The following is a 17,747-nucleotide window of genomic DNA, read 5'->3' as shown; positions in this document are numbered from 1 at the left end:
TGGGACTGTCAGGGCAGCACAGGTTTGAGGTGGGGGCAGCTTGGGTCTGCGACACATCCTCGATCGTTTGGATTTTTGGAGGTGTCCGGCCACTTCACGGCCACAGGCCCCTGCAGACAAAGACCGGTCCTTTTCCCTGGGAAAGAAAAGTGGCCAGCCCAGGTTCCTGATGTCAGTTTGTAGGGTTCCCTTGGGACTGTCAGGGCAGCACAGGTTCTCTTACTAAAGTGCCCAGACCAGGTGCTAGGAGTCTACCACTGCCCACCCCAAATACCATTTAACCCTCCAATAAACAGAGACTTTAATTATATCAGTCTTTCAGACACTCTCAATATAGATCAAACCTTTGTCTAGCTTGGAACACAACAGGACTGAGCCATCTTCAATCCCAAATTAAGCCTGTACAGTGAGATGTACCCCAAGGCACGCACTAAACACCAAGGGGAAGGCTACATCAGACAGTGAGCAAGCATCCCAGTGTGGTTCCTGGTGAGTGTTCCTTTAGGTGCTCCCCTCAGAGACCAAGACAGCTCCACCTCAAGTATCTCTGCCCACAAGAAGCAGGGAGCCATGAGCTCAGGTCCTCCAGATTCAGGGAGGAGAGAGTAAGAGCTGTACATTTTGTTATGGATCATTTTGCTTTCTAATGAAATGAGTTGGAGGGCAATCCCTCCTGCTCCAAGGGAAGACAGGAAGGAAACACAGCTCTGTGTGTTTTCTGCAGGCTATGAAGAGATAATCAGCACACCAGCTCTGCTGCTCACTTCACAGCGATTGTTCTCCCCGTGCTTCCCATTGAGGTTGGCCAGATGGCAGTTCTTGTACTACAATGCACTGTGGTGTGTCAGGGCACAGTTGCTGAGAGCCACATCATTGTCCCCTTCCAATGTTGTGAACTTCCAGCCATTGTGGTAGGTCCTTGCATCCCCTAAAAGAAGGGATCAAAGACACAGACAGTTAAGTTACTACAGCTGCTCAGCCTGAGGGCTTATGGGACACAGCAGGCCTGGCAGGGGAAAAGCCACAGCACAGGACAGGTCTGCACACAAATCTCTAAAGCACTGCTATTAGAGGGCATGTCCAATGGGTGGATCCTCCCAGCTGAAGATATAAACCTCATGGCAAGAGGGTATTAAAGAATAAATGGAAGACTATGGACACAACAGCAATAGCAGGGATTTACCAGTGGCAAAAGCCAGCACTGCTGTTGAGCAAACTCCCATCTGAATAAAAGACACTTTTATTCCCTCTCAGCTGGGAAGCCCCAGAAGTTGCTGACCCATCAGCACAGGGTACCTCATAGAAACTTCACAGCTTGCCTTTTCAGGCATTTCCCTGGGTCACAGAGCCCTCTCTTCCCATGAACAAGCAACTCTTTCTCCTGTCTTCAGCATGAGACAGGCCCATGGGCACACTCTCCTCAGTCTCCCTAGGAAGACTTTTCTCCTCTAAGAGAGCCACATCTGATCCATCCTGACCTAAGGAGCTCCCACTCTACTGGCAAGACAAATACACAGGTGCCAGCATTTGTTTCCCTGTGCAGAGACAGCACCAGTACCAGGCTCTCCTAAGCAGCACTGCCTCTCTAACTCCCCACTGACAGCCAGGTTCTGTCCCTGCTTGAGACAACCTGGAAGAACTCATAGACAGCACAGACAGACTCCCTGGCTCTCCACAAATCCACACAAAGCTCGAAAGCTAGAAAGAAAAGACAATTACTCTTCAAAGTAGGAAGCCTGTTCGCTTTGCAGACTTAGACTCTCACCCCATGACCATTTTGGTTAAATCAGCTATTTCCTGCCTCCTCCTTCTCTGCTTGAGGCTTCATGACAATTTGCCAAGTTTATGCTGTCTTATCTCAGTTTCTGGTAAGAGACAGAAATATCAGAAGAAACAAACAACCTTAACCAGCACAAGACTGGTTGTACTGCAACATTATTTTTCCTAGAACATTTAAAGGCTCTTACTTCAAAAACTTTGCCCTATTTAATGCTGGATTCTCTGATTCACATACTGCAATTTCTGGCTGCATGTAAGCACTGGGGCGAATACTTAGTTGTACAAATTTTACAGTTTACTGCCTACAAATCTGAGTGTGATCTGAACACTTAAACAAAACAAGCTTAGACAAGATCCACAAGGCATTTGGGTTTCTAAACTTCACCAAGATCAGAGGGGCTTGGCAGTAACACACAACAATTTACTTCAGTGGAGAAAATTGCTTATCACTGAAAGGTGAAAAAGCTAATATTTTTCTCTGGTTGTTTAGGGAGATTGCTATCAGAGAACCTCAGACCTCACTGCTCCACATTCACACACACTCCCCACCTCAAGTCATCCATGATTCTGCCTTCAGATTCCTTTAAGTCACTCAGCACCTCCTGTGTGGCCAGAGTTGAGATGCACGCTCACAGCACTAGCAATGAAAACACTAACAGGCATCAGCTGAACTGCATTAACTGTACATACACATAACCCCAGCCTGCTGGGTACATCAGCATCCACTACCCTCCCTAAGACATGCTACTCCATTTGGGGAGGGGCTGAAACACAGGAGTGCAGCAGAGAGAAAGGAGCCTCAACTAACATTTGTATCATGTCCATGTTATTACATTCATCAAAAAGCAGGAAGAGGAGCAGAGCCCCACTGAGTATCCCCCTGCCTCTGTCAGTGCTTATGTCACAGTACACCTGCAGCAGCCTGCTGCCATCCCTGTTCAGGTAAATGGTGTACATGCCACTGGAGGCATTTCTATTCTGCTGCACCTGGCTGGAGTCTGGGGGATACAGGCAGAGGAAGCTCACTGAGTGAACAGAGCAGGAAAACTGTCCATCAGCAAAGCAGGAGGAGGCACTTCACCTTGGGAAGCTCCTATGGACAAGGGTACTGGAAGAGAAGCACAGAAAGCAGCAGCCCCTGCTGTGCCCTCACACAAGGCTCAGCTGCATCAGCAGGTAGCAGCTGTTGGCCTCCCCCACTGCCCGGGAGCTGGCACAAGGATATGGTCCCCAAGGGCTGCAAGAGATAGAACTCAGCTCAACTTCCAGAGGAGTAACTCAGGGCCAGCGTCTCAAACCTTGACAAGTCCCCACTCATTTCCAAGGAATGTGTAAAATACTTCTCCTTTGTGAAAGTTTTGTGTAGCTTTTACAGTTTGTAAAGTAAAGTGTCTGTCAGTCAGAAATTCAAGGCTTATCTCCCTTCAATCTGCTCTCAAAGCAAGATGTTTATGGTCAGCTGGGAATTCCACCTCCCTGGTACCAGAGATAACCCAAGACATCTGTCCTGTAGCGAGTTATCTCACCAATTAGCAGATTCCTGCAAGGGGGGAAGATGCCCTGAGCTGTTGCATCAGCTGATGGAACAGATAAGCTCTTCTGTGGCAGAGGGGAAATCCTGCTACAGCACTGCATAAATGCTGTAGCCAGCCATGTAACAGGCCAGCTGGTAGTTCCCATGGGTGCAGGGGGCTCATCACAGGGCAGCTCCCTGCCACTCCCTGCCAGTTTTAATGCTAGGGAGTAATCAGCCAGCACCTCGAGTAAGAAAATGTATTATTTTTTTCCTCAGGAGGTATTATTTTAGCACAGGTATAATTTATTTTTGTGCAGATATTTAGAAAATATCACTACTAATGTTAAATGCATTCCCTCTCTGCAGTTTCACTTCATGCAAAATTTCCAGGTGCCTCCATTTTCATGCCTGCTCACCCTGGCAGAGTGGTAATGCTCCTGTGCTTCCACACTTCTGTTTCCTTGGTGTGCTCATCAGCACAAGTGCAGCTCACCACATCCCTGTCTACAGGAGCTCGGACTCTGTCCCAGGAGATGGTGGCTGAGTCCTCTGTCACTTGGTCAGTTACCAGACTCTTTGTCCAGGCTGTCCATTACTATGAAATAAAGTGCAGAGTAAAAAGACACACCTTTGTTTTTTTTTTTTTTTTTTTTTTTCAAAGCCCCATTATGCTACCCCTCAGGAAACAAAGGATGACAAGGACTAACTCAGCATCTGTGGCTTCACTGTGTCTCAGTGGCTAATCACCACACTTGGTATTGACAGTGCAGAAGTGGAGCAGGGCAAGGTAAGGCACTGAAGCACAGCCAGACAAAGCTATCAGGAATCAAATATCAAGTAGAGATACAGGGAAGAATGATTGTGCAGAAGAATGTCCAGCTGAAATTTGAGGCTATGTCAGACCTAAGTTCTTATGAACCTTAAGAGAGATCCATTAGACTAGTGATTTGGAAGCATTAATGGCTCTGGATTCATGGATAATCTGAATACAGTTTGGCAAAGAAAAAGATGTGAGAGCCTGAGGCAGCACCAACAACCTGCTCCCCTTTATCAATCTCTCCTGCAAATATCTCTTCTTGAGCTGTGAGGTGCCAGCAAGGTGTAACACTTCTCCATATTATGACTGAGAAAGGAAGTCCTCAGTAAAAGAAGTAGCCAAAGAACATACTCATAGCTACTTCATCATGTGAAACAACATTCCTCCTTCCACAGCTGCAAAATCACACTCCAGCACTTCCATGGGTCACTCATGACAGTGTTTTTGCCTACCCTCTTGCTCTGCTTGCTTCTTTTCCAAGCCCAGACACAGATGATGCACACTACATCTGACTTCAAACTCATCTGGAAAGTAAGACCTGTGTCCTGCCCCACCTCTCCCTCATTTCCAGGAAGCACTAGCAATGCCCTCTGCCCATCAAGTAGGCTTCAGCCTAGCTAAGCAGCCAACTTCTGCAAGAAAAAACCTTGATTATACAAATGGAATTGCTGATAGTTAAGAGACTTGATCCAGGCTCAAACCATTTCCTACTCTTCCATTATTAAAATAAAGGTGTTTCCTCCCTTGAGTCATTAAAGAATACTATTCTTACCAGTGACAGTAGCTGAATTTGTGTCTAACATGATCTGCAACAGACCAGAATTGAGAACACATCCTCAACACAGTGCCATGCAGAAGCACAACAGTTCTCTGGAATACCTGCCACAGCCTCAGAGCTGATCATTTTGCTCTGTCTGGTTCCTGTCTCTGCCCAGAGGAGGATGACATTCAATGCCAGGTTTCAGTTCTGTCAGAGTCATGGTAGTCTTGTTCCCCACTTCCATCTCCTCTTTGTCACCACCAACAGAGGTGTAGTTCACCATGTACCTATGAGAGTCTGGGCCCTGTCCCAGGAGATGGTGGCTGTAGCTTCTGTCACTTGGTCAGTGACCAGGTGAGCCAGGCTGTCAATTTCTGCAGAGAAAGTTAAAAGCAAAGAACACAGGCTGTCATAGGCTCTGCTGTGACTTGTGACACTGCTTCCCCTCAAGGGCCTTGCTAATTTCTTCCTTTTTCCAAGTCCTATTTCTGATCACACATTGATTGGACTCACAAATCTGAAAGGTCTGAGGTGGTTTAAAAGGTCTGTCTTTAATTCTAATAGATGTTTTTCTGGGAAACAGCACAGCCAGTCCTGACCTGATCAGATCCAGTAAGGTGACCTGGACAGAAAAGCCCTTACAAAGCACAATAATGTCACTTTCCTGTTTTGTCATGGTCACAAGCCTCCAAAGCACACATACATGTCACCTGTCCAGAAAGTGAGAGAACAACCAAAGCTCTTTTGTTAAGAGGCCAGGGTGACCCAGGCACACATTTATTCATCTCCCTCAAGTAAGTCCCTGACCTAGAGATAAGTGTTGTCAATGCCTGCCACCACCTTCAGTGGATTCCAGTGTCCAGATTTACAGCGTTGTTATAAACTGGGAACACATTAGGAAGATCACTACACATCCTTAACCAGGACTGGCAACAAAAGAGGAACTGGCAACACAACTGAGGAACCATGATTACTCATTCTATTTAAAAAAAAAAAAAAAAAAAAAAAGGCCTGCATGCTCTTAGCCTCTCTACACTTCAATTATTTCCCTATTGCATGATGAAGGATAAACAAATCAACCAATTAAAATAAGGCTACACAAACACATAAGAGACACTGCTGCAAGGGCTTTGTTTACCCTAATCCTTATTAGTATTTACAACATGATCTGTTTGTAGTACCTACAGGTAATTAGAATCTGTGATGATGCTTGTTGTTGCTGACAGTTGGGCTATCAATTTCTGTAAGAAAAGGTCATAATTATTAGAAGGTTTAGTATAGTGCTGTGGTAATCACAATGGTCTAAAGACACACACAACACAAGTTTTAGAGCCAGAGGTAGTGTGTTTTATTAGACTCTCAAATACATTTGGAAAAACAAATGAAATTTGGGAAATTATTCTATGTCTAAAGACCTAAAAGGGGTTTTGTGTATCCAAAAGCTTGCTTGTTTTATTCTCTCTAGCCTAAACAGGTAAATCTAACAGAAGTTTATCTTTAGCTGTAACCTGTGTTTTGACCATGTAAATAACTGCTACTTAAGCAAGTCACCATTGGGTATTTGTGGAGCCAAATAATTTTGTACTGCTGGAACAGCACAAGGAAGATAACATAGGTGTGCTAACTGCTTCCATGTCCTGCATCCTTTGTACACTGGTAACCATATCTGCACATCAGAGCCAAGCTGGCTGAGCTCTGGCAGGGTCAGTCATCCCTCTGCCCTGCACTGGGTGATGTGGGCTGCTGGTTTCTGTGCAACAGCTGAGAGAAAAACACGGCTGTCCAAACCAGGCTACTCTTACTCCTTCCCCTCATGGGCCCTGCTGATTTCTTCCACCTCTCATGCTTTATTTCTTGCCAAGGATGGGCCTGATCTAGCAAGTGGGGGGCTGCCCAATTCTGAGGTATTTCAGCTGGGGTTTAGGTCTCCTCCTCACAGCTAGAAGAGCAGGGCTCTGTCTTTGGGAGCAACAAAAGCACAGTGACTGCCCAGGCAGAGACAGAGCTCAGGCAGAATATGGTGTTAGTGGCTTTTGCTTTCTGAAGATCACAATGACATCTTGCCCAAGTTGTTTTGGGAATTAACCAAAAAAACCCCAAAGCACCTGGTCAGAATCTGTGAAATGCAGCTGTCACTTTCAAATTTCTCCCACTGTTACAATTTTTTCCCTGCCCAATTTTCAGATGGAAACACAACACTAGATTTCAGGAGTCCTAATTTTATATCACAAGACAACAGCCTGCAGTAGTAATGCGGCCCTTTGAGGACAGCCATACAACCCATGACCTTTACAGAGAACAACTTTTTTTTTTGGTTGGTTTATTAGGATTTTTTAATTCACTGAACTATTAAATACATCTTAGCAGCCTGATCAATGAAGGTCTTGCAGATGCCTCTCAAGTTATTGGAACAGCATTTCTTATCCTGCTGGAGGCTCTAAATTCCAGGGCACAGATGCACAACAGCCACAGTGTAATTTACCACACACCAGCTTAGCTGCACTGTGATTTACCACACATTAGCTATGGTCAAAGTTGTGATTTCCCACCTGCATATACTAATCTCAGCTCTTTTCTGAGATGAAAATACATTACTTTTCATTTTAAAGAAAGATGCTGAGGCTTGTTTGTACAATAATCACAGCTCAGCTTGTTAGCAGTATGAGATGCTCACCTGTGGCAAGAAAAACGAACCAAATTATTTTCTTGTGTGATATGAAAATCAAGTTTGTTCTTTAGGTCTAATTGCACTACAGCTGAGTACAGACTGTGCTGCTCTGTTTTTCACTACTTAGCTCCCTGTTATGCTCCAGGAACTGCCCAGACATCTGCACCAGTGAGAGCATGGGCTGGCTTGAGACAATGAACCAACCATCTTGAAAGTAGGGGATTGACTGATCCCCTCATGTGGGAGCTTCAGACAGTCCTACAAATTCCCCCGAGGCATCTCCTGTTATGTCTAGTTTAATTATATGCTTAAATATGTTGGTTAATATCCTGAGTTGAGCACCCCTAATATTCCTTCAGGTAATTTCTGTGAAGAAATGCACATTGCACATATATAAGACTATTTGTCAGTAGTCAGTAGAAACTGCTTTTGTACTCACAGTCACAGATGGATTGCTGGATTATAAACTTTCATTAAGACAGTGGTTCAAGTTTCCCAATCTAGCTGCAGACTCAGCTGCAAGCACCCTTCCAATGGAGACTCCCTGCCACCAAAGGACAGCAAGCAAATAAATTAAGAAACATGTGGGAAATCAAATCTCCCAAACAGTTTATGTTATTATCCAAAGAAATGTGTTTTTCCTTTTTAACAAACACTCTGCCATGATTATCCGTCTGAAATATGTATGAGCCCCCTGTCCTGTTGGGAAATGGTACAACAGTCACCCAAAGAAATGCTTGCATATGGTTTATAGCATTTTAAAGGCAAGGCATGAATTACACATTGCAGGTGGTTATGAGGTTTGAGTTTTGTCTGTGGTTGACTGTTCTCTGTACTAACAGTAACTGGTCCCTTGCCATAGAGCCTGTGCACAACAGGACTCCCGAGTCTTAAGCTGAGCTGTAGACCTGCTCAGCCACACTAGTAAGAATTACATGGTTGCCTCACTAAAAATGTGTGAAAGCAGGAGAAGCTTTACCACAACAAGTAAAATTGACGAAGGAGTTTGAATTCCAAACTCAGCTTCCTCCAGTGCTGCTACTGCTCACCTGTCACAACTCTGGTGCTTACCTTCTTGCTCCTCTGAGGCTGCTTCTCTGCCCAGATGTTGCTCACATATTGCATGTCTGGCTTCAGATCCAGTAAGTTGATCATGTCATTTTCACTGCCCTCCTGTATTTCCTTGGGGTCTCCACCAGCCGAGGTGGATCTCCCCATGTACCTGCCCGTTGCAGTAAAGTGGAAAAACTATAAAAAAGGCCTCTTAAAATCAAACCTACTCTCCTGAAATCAGTGGCTGGCCTTGTCAAACTAGCACTTTGCAGGCTCCCATGTGAAAGGAATCCTGGTGTGAGCAGCTTGTTAGCATAACAATCTATTCCTGGGTGAAAAACAACTTGCACCTGTATAAACTGTTTTACACTGTTAGATAGAAAAATGAAAACTATCTCTCAAACAACTCTCTCTGCACGTACACACTGGGGGTATGAGTGACCAATTAATACAGAATAACAACTTGTTACTAACCAATAATTGGCAAGAAAACTGCTACTAACCAATTGGAGTCACACACAAAGTCTGTAAAACTGTATAAAAAGGAGTTATGTGAATAAAGAATGGCTTTTTTCCACCAAGAAGAAAATGGAGTCCATGTGATTTATTCCCATACCTGTCAAAGGGAGCCTCCACCTTATTCCATGAGACAGTGGTGGTATCTTCTGTCACTCGGTTGGCTGTCACATTGGTTGGGCCATCTACTCCTGAGACAGCATTTCAAATTGCAGGATTAGTTATCTCCAGTTGAATTAAATCCCTAAAACACTTATCATGGCATGTTAGGAAGAAATTCTTCCCTGGGAGTGTGGTGAAGCACTGGAACAGGTTGCCTAGAGAAGCTGTGGCTGCCTCTGGATCCCTGGAAGTGTTCAAGGCCAGGTTGGACAGGGCTTGGATAGTGGAAGGTGTCCCTGCCCATGGCAGGGAGTTGGGTTAGATGATGATTAACGTCCCTTCAAACTTAAACCATTCAATGTACACATTTCCTTTATTTTTGCCTTACTGCTTTGGCCAGCAAAAACACTCAGGTTTCCCCCAACAGCCTTTGAAGAAAGGCATCCATGGAAAACCAGGAGAAGGAAGGAATGCTCTACCATTTAGATGAAACTCTCAATTTCTTTCTGCATGCTACCTGTCTTGCCTTCCATAGATAACCAACTTGAGGATTACCTAGATGCCTTAAAGATCTAGAAATAAAACAACACACTTTTGAGACAATGTTAATATAGGAGGTAATATAAAAGCTGGTCTTTAATTGGAGGCCTCCAGGGGCAAGTATGGAAAAATGTCCACCTCACATAGGGTGAATACAGTTTAGCAAATTAGCATAATTACAAGAATCACCAATTAGAAACACAGGTGATAAGGCAATTCCCCCCCTTGGTTCAAACTCTTCTGGAGCCCCTCTTCTTCCAGTTGTTTATAGGAAAGTGTCTTGGGAGCATAGCTCATCCTTGATTCCCAGAGGAAGCAAGATTAGGATTGGGGCCTTTGGAATGTGTTTTGTCTTTCTGTCTATTGGAGTAGGAAAAATGCTGGAAGATAGCCAGGAACTATACAACTATACAGCAATAGTCTGCAGAGCTACAAATAAATGAAGACTATATAAAAGCAAAAATAATTTTGGCATCAACCTTCATGCCTGCCCCCTCCCAGCTCCAATTACAGTGCCTACCCTTTCGCTCTCCACTGTCAGCCATCTGCTGCTCCTCCCTTTCTGCCTTTCCTGCAGACCTGTCTCAGACTCCCTCAGGTTTTGCTATTTTAGCTGATGAATCAGGGCTTGGTGGCAGCTCTTGAAGTAGCTGGTATTTGCTTATTTGCATCTCCTAAATTCCAGGGGTTACATAAGAATAGGAGCACTGGGTTTATTATTTTCCTTTTTTAAGAAGCTTTGCATCCCCTGTGTCTGTCAAGAACAGTTTGAATAAGAAGCTTTGCATCCCCTGTGTCTGTCAAGAACAGCTTGAAAAAACAAGTCAAGGGTGTTCCAAAAAAATCAGACTCTACACAGGGCAGAAGAATAGCCTTAAAATGACAATGTGGAAGTTGTAGGTTCTGTTGTTTTTTTTTTTAAATTCATTTTAATGGAGTAATTTACACAACAACCTCAGGAATGTCAGGCCTGATACAGAATTTTTTCAGTCTTTGGAAGAAGCATGCCTACCCTTTTGTAAAAGATGAATTTCAGAAATTCCAAAATCTTGTAAGTAGAATGAGAGTTTAAAATTCTTCAAGATCTCTTTTGCAATAGAGTAGCTCAAAAATATTCTGCCATTTTTCTTTAAGACAGTCAATTAGCCAACAGAGTTGTTATTCCATACAGAGGCTAACTCATTACACTTACCCTGTGTCTGGATGGAGCTGTTAGTCAAGTTCAGGGTAAAGTTATTGTAAAAAACCAAAACAAAACACTGAGCTAGGCCTAGGGTTTAGTGTTTAATATGCAATGTAGGCAAGCTCAAACAAGGTATAAGCAGACCTGGCTGCAGATCATGCATGAAGAAGCAGTCAATTATGAACCTTTTGTGCAGGAATTTTGAAAGATCTGTCCCCAAACCTTGTAATAACATCACTGTAGCAAAAGCAACTTTCCACATACCAGTCCTGCCAGCCACTGAGGATGGTTTCCCCTCTGTGTTGTCTTTCATAGGTATGACAGTGGCCTCATGTTCTGTTTCAGGCCTATAAAGAGCAAAAGGGAGCATTACCAACAGTTAGGGAAGATGGCCTTTTTTTCTTGAAGAAAGCCGTTTTGTTTAATTTATCCAGCTCCAGGTTTGTTGCAGAGGGGAACTTAAAGTTTAGATTTATATCCAACTTAATTTTTGTCTTTTCGATACTTTAATAGCAACTTTGATCTAGGCTCGCCTTAGGGCAGGAACATTGACTGCTGCAGGTGGGAATTTCCATAATATCAGCTCTGAAACTGAAGAATGCACTTTTTTCCTAACAAGGACAGAAATAAGTGAATGAATATGCCTGGAAACTTGATATCTATAGAGTATAGCTTTCTCCCTGTGGAGACACCCCTCCTTATGTGACAGGGGAGCCCAAACAGAGCTCACTGGACATTCATGCATGAGAGAAGAATTGTCTCAGTCTGATTAACAGTCTGACTGTTAATCACTTCTGCCACTTCACCCACAAATACTCACCAGTGAGGATGTATCTGCTCTTAGGGTCATTGCTTTTGGGCACCATGACCTGCTTCTCATCCATCTCCACTAGGGATCTGAACTTGAGCTTGTAATAATGCACATCTGTTTTAGGGCTCTCCCACCCCACTTCCAGGGAGTACTCCATCTCCTCCATCACTAAGATGGCACTGGTTGCAGACCAACCACTGAACAAAGTCACTAAACAATGCTCCTCCTCTGCCCAGATTCCTGCTCTGAGACCCAAGACACTTTTCCTCAGCCAAACTGAGGAGTCAAGCAAGGACAGCCCAACTGTTACTTCAACAGGTTTAGTTTTCTCCATGGTAACAGCCCAGCTCTGGTGTTTGCTGGCTCTCAGTTCCCACCTGTTGTGCTGGAAGCAGGAAAAATGCCAAAATCACCGAGCTTTTCACTGTCTTTGCCCAGTACAAGCAGATAGCATAATATCAGCTGCTAACCCTAAGGTCATTTCAGTTCTCAAGGGGCTGCTTCAAATGCACAGCTTTTGCACACTCAACCTCTTAACCTCAGCAGGATCATGCTCATTCAGTCCTGGGAAGAGACTATGAGGACAGCTCACTGCTGCAGACATGTTTGGACAGTAAGCACCTAGAAATGACATCCTGACTTTAAAGTTCTTTCTGCATCCAGTACATTATTCTTAGTAACACGCTGCCTTTATCCTGCATGCTTCCATTCCTGCTTCTTGCAGCAGGCAACACTACAAATTCCCTGGAATTCACAGCTGTCAACACAAGTAGGATGTGGACTAGTGTAGGAATAAAAAGGTAAAAGACTTTAGAAAGTGCAAAAAGGCCCCAGAAAGTAGACATAAAGCTAAGAAAAGCTGGGAAATTTCAAAACCTCCTCATGGGAAGCTAGGAAGTTAAGAACCAAGTGAATACATTTATATTTATCATAAGGAATAAGAAAGAACAAGAACATATTGATAGTTCAAGATGTGAAAAGTCCTAGATATATGCTTTGCAAAGACATAAAAACTTTCCATCTTAAATAATGAATTATTGTGTATTGTTTGAGGTTCATAGAAGTCCTTTTGTTAATGTTAAACCCATGTGAGTCCTTTTCTTATTGGTTAGGCTATAATGACTTTACACCTTTTCTTTTATGCTATTGGTTCAAAGAATATGTAGAAAAAGCCTTTGCATAAGCTGCCATCTTGTCTCTGATCTGGATTTGCATGGATATTGTTATTTCTCTGTCTCTTGCTTTCTGATTAATCTGCAGACAGATAATAAATCCTAAGTCTGCAGCCAGTCAGGGTCCCGTCCCGTTTGTGAGATACAGACTGATCTGGCAGAGACTAGAAAAATGGAAAGAGAGGAAATATGCAATACATTCAGCCCTAATGATCCAAATCTGGGAACAGATTCTCCAGAAAACAATGACATAACTCTAGGCTGGGAAGAGAAAGTGTTCTCCAGCACTCAGTTCCCCTCAGTTGTTGAAATAAAACTTTAAAGATTTACAACATCTGAATCTTCAAATAATACTACCTGTTCCTACCTGTACTTGCTTCTAGATGCTTGGCCTCACTGGCAATCTCCGTCACAATGTGATGGAAGTGTGACAATGTACATGGTGCCAGGGTGAAATCTCACAATCTCATAGCTGAGCTGTTCTTTGGGCACATGGATTTGTTTCACCAACATTTCATACCCAACTGGATAATAGGTCAGGAGGTAAATATCCACATCAGTCCCTGGATCCCAGCTGACAGCCAGGGAGTTCTCCATGGAGTTCAGCACCTGCACATTCTAGGGAGAAAGGACTAAAAGAGAAACAAAGAGAAACACTGCAATGAGGATCATGACTTGCCACATGGCCAAGCATGAAATGTTTTCAAACTTATTTTGACTAAGAAAATGCAGAACTAGAGTTCCCAGCCTGTAGTCATTTTGGATTTATCCATTTCTTTCTGATCAACAGCATATTATTAGATAGAAATAAATAATGCAGGCAGTAATAAATATAATTTCCTGGATGACTCTTTGCATCTTCTAAACCCACACTGGCATGAGGAAAACTCTCTCATAAAGCTCTCCCTTACCAATGCATCTAAGAAGAGAAAGACAAGCCTAACCCCTCTTTTCCTAAAACTGTCAGAGTTAACTCAAAATGTCAACTGATTCCCAAAACTGGGGAGTGTAGCTTCTCACAGCAGAGGCAGAAAGCTGAGCTTTTCTGACTGAGTACTGATGGAAACTTACATTTGGTGCCTGGAGGAGACCTGGGCAAATTTGCTGCACATAATACATTTCAGGACACCAACAATACCTCAACTGTTTTGCCATGAGACAGACAGCTCCTTGGTGTCTTGAACAGACCCTGAAAGAGGTCCATATAGAATATCTGTTTACCATCAAGTTTACCTGATTTAAATTACAAGTGAGCTCATCCTCAGCTGATCAAACTACCAGTTGTATTTCATTAGCCCAAAATTTTGTGGTTTGACACCCAATAAAGTTGCTCACTCACCTTCTCCTGCTACAGCTGGGCAGAGGAGGGAAAAATTTAAACAAAGGGTTAATGAGTTGAAAGAAGGACCAGAAGAAAACACTCCAAGGGCATACTTAGAGGTATAGAATGAGTTTTTTACTAACAAAATCAGAGGAGGAAAATGAGAAGTAAAAGAAGCCCTTAAAACACCTTTTCTTCCCCCAACCTCTCCTTCCTTCCCACTGATATCACAGGGAGACAGAGCATAGGGGTTTTGGTCACTTTGTCACCCAAGGGTTTCTTCTGCAGCTCAGAGAGAGAAGTTGTTTCCAGCCATGCTTTCCCACCCCACCCCATCCTCTCCCTGCAAGGGACACAGAAACTAGCTCCACCTTTCTTTTTCTCCTGTGCAGACTTCTGAAACAAATCCGATATAAGAGATTGCTTCAAAGCTCTGAACAAATTTATGTCTAAATTCTGCAGATTCTCATCATAGTCCATCACAGGAGACTCCCAAAGCTTTGGTTTGTGTGGTTTACTTCCAAATCCTTGGAGATGAGGTCCCCAAAGAGACAGACACATGCAAAAAAATCCCTTTGCTCAGCACCTAGAGATTAATAGTATTCTGGGCTGTAACATGATCTTGTAACTAATTAGGGCTTCACGGCAATCACAAATTGAGCTCAGAATTTTTCTAGGCTTAGAGATCATTCCAGAGGAAAAACCCCTGGACACAAGCATTTCTGTCAAGCATAATAAGAGAGAACAACTTTTTTGGCTTCCTCATCATATAATAAAGAGATCTTTTTTCCCTGCTGTTAAAAAGATCGGCTTTAACTGATTTTCCATGGAGAATATAATGTCATGCATGTAACTAGCAATAACACTATATTAAGGAAAGGACTAATTTAGGGAAGAATGCCATAACAGTCAGATCTACTAGGCACAGAATATTCTCCTAAGGGAAGGATGAAAGAAACCCTGTTCACATCTTTTCAATTATTGCAGAGGAAAGCATGGGACTATGAAAGCTGGAGAGAACGTGGACTATTTGTGTGAAAGATTCCAACAGTCTAACTCTGCAAGTCTTTTTCCACCCTACTGCCCAGTGCTTGAGAACATGGACTATTTGTGTGAAAGATTCCCACTATCTAACTTCGCAAGTCTTTTTCCATCCTACTGCCCAGTGCTTGAAGATTTAGTGTATCTGCCTAATATCATGTATTAGGAACAAGCATTCTAAAAAGAAACCCTTCCAGGTTAAACCCTAGCTCCATTAGCTCCAAAGGCAAAACTCTCATTTATATTAACAGAGATGTACTTTTATATGGTTGGAGAAAACAACCTGGGAAAGCTTAAGACCTTCAAAATGGACTTAAAAACCCCATTGAATACTACTGTACCTTTTGTAGTAATAATAATAATAATAATACTACATGCCGATAATACAGGATTATTGATCTTTGTGTAAGGCTTCAAAATCCTTGGAGGGCATCTGCTCTAAAGTCAGCGACAAATTGAGTTTTCCCTCAAAACAAACAACAGGAATCTCAAAGAAATTAAAAATTCTTTTCTCTTACCTATCAAGTACTTTCAGCTGTCTGGTTCAGAGCCCTTCTGATGCAGGCAAAGGTAATTTGAGCAAACCAAAAAGTGACCAAATCCCCTCCTCTTCCCACTCCAGCTGCAAACCAGCAGCCGTCCCTGCAGTGAGTTTAAGAACCCATGGACCAGATGAAAGGAACCAATAGAGGCCTCAGGGCGTTTCCCTCTTACAAACCACCTAAAGAGCACACTGGATTTGGGAATGATTCCCCTGCTCAGCATTCCTCCTGCCCATCAGCAGGAAGACCCATTTCCCATTTGTTTTATGCTCTGCTACTAGTCAAGAGCCAGAAAGCCTCTCCAGCTCTGTACACGTCTGCAAGAATCACAGGATTGTTACTGAGACTACTGTATCAACAAGCACATTTGTAATATTAATGATGAGAAATTCAGGTGGAGTACATCAGAAAATAAATTTTAAAAAATATTTTAAACTTAGCAGCAGTTAAACACTACATTTATTCAGCACAATACTTTCAAAAACCCCTCAAGAACTACCCAGACGGTTATTTAACCAGGTGCATTACTGAGCCCAGTTTTTAGCTGACAAACCCTCAGATTCTGAACAGTTCCTCTGATTTATTGCAACCAGAAGCTGTGCTGAGGGAGCAGAAGATGGTAGCACCCTGAGGAGTATCAACAGGCATCATTAATTCTTGCTAGTCTCAGCTGGGGAAGTCAATCACACAGGTGATGCTGTTGAGCAAGGGAGGGAGTCAGCCCTGGCTGAAGAAATAGTTCTCCTTTGCATTCTCACCCATTCCTTCCACACCTGGACCATCTAATAAACACAAAAGGGAAATATACAGATATATATAAAATATTATATATATAATAGATACAGAATATACAAAATATTGTAGAAAAGAATGCATGCTGCAACATTCAAATCCCCTTTGATTGTATCTATTTTATCTGCTTTGCTGATACATACATATACCAATTAATTTTACCATCTGGAAAAACAGCAAGTTACAGACAATTACAGAGAAAAAAGCTTGACATTTTCCCCTTGCAAACAGCAGAAAGCTACCATAGTAAGTACGTAGGAAAGCTGCTGACTGCAGCATGGATAATAAAATTTGATTAGCCAGCCAATCTAGCTACTTCTTCCAGATTATTACATACTTCTGGACCAGTACAATACACCAAATATCTGAGTAAAACAACTAGCACACATAACAAGCAGCTTGACAAACTGAGAGAACCAGCTTCTTGAATGACTTATTGAATGCAACTAATGAGGTGATACAAACAGAAAACTATGAATTCATCATCAAAAACGTGATGCATGTTCTCCCTGAAATCTCCACGAAACAGACGTATTGTAAATGCTGCCTAAGCGAAGTCACAGTCAGTGGAACAGGACAGTTTCCCTCACTGAACAAGAACAATGGAAGCAGAATTTCCCATTTGTTTTTCTCTGTTTGGGGTTATGATTATTCAGTGTTGTCTGCCAAGTGCTGTAACTTACCCAAAGGTTTGGACATTAGCAAAGGTTTGGACAACACTCTCAGGCACATAGTGGAATTCTCAGAGTTGTCCCGTGCGGGGCCAGGAGCTGAACTCGATGATTCTTATGGGTCCCTTCCAATGCAGAATATTCTACGATTGAAAATCCACCAGTAGGAAAAAATCCTGCAACCCACTGGTATAAATCTAGGAATTTAGGAACAGTCCTAGGTGATCAACAAGCAAAACAAACAAACAAAAAAAAGAAAAACAAAACAAAACAAAACAAAACCCCTTTGAAACAGAACTAGCGCAGCCTTTAGCAGAGCTGCTTGTCCCGCAGCAGGACAGGCGGTCAGGACGCGCTGTTCCAGACAGAGACCCCACAACAGCGGGGCGATGCCTCTGCGTCAATTTTCCTGCTGGGACAACTTTCCCTGTCATTTTCACGGCCGTTCCTCTTCAGCCTGGGA

General features: G+C 43.0%; 1 long non-coding RNA gene and 1 pseudogene across 1 annotated transcript; both read right to left on the bottom strand.

Annotated features, from left to right (window-relative positions):
- Nucleotides 1–354: 354 nt before the first annotated feature.
- LOC128792597 (tenascin-N-like) lies at nucleotides 355–13,601 on the bottom strand (annotated as a pseudogene).
- Nucleotides 13,602–16,175: 2,574 nt separating this feature from the next.
- On the bottom strand, nucleotides 16,176–17,719 carry LOC128792174 (uncharacterized). The gene is made up of 2 exons (XR_008432331.1): nucleotides 17,297–17,719; nucleotides 16,176–16,603 (listed from the first exon to the last, which is right to left on the bottom strand). It is a non-coding gene; the product is annotated as an uncharacterized LOC128792174 (long non-coding RNA).
- Nucleotides 17,720–17,747: the final 28 nt, after the last annotated feature.

This window comes from Vidua chalybeata, chromosome 9 (genome assembly GCF_026979565.1).
Source record: "Vidua chalybeata isolate OUT-0048 chromosome 9, bVidCha1 merged haplotype, whole genome shotgun sequence".
Lineage (NCBI taxonomy): Eukaryota > Metazoa > Chordata > Aves > Passeriformes > Viduidae > Vidua > Vidua chalybeata.
The sequence above is the reverse complement of the archived record's forward strand: the minus strand, read 5'-3'. Positions and strand labels throughout refer to the sequence as shown.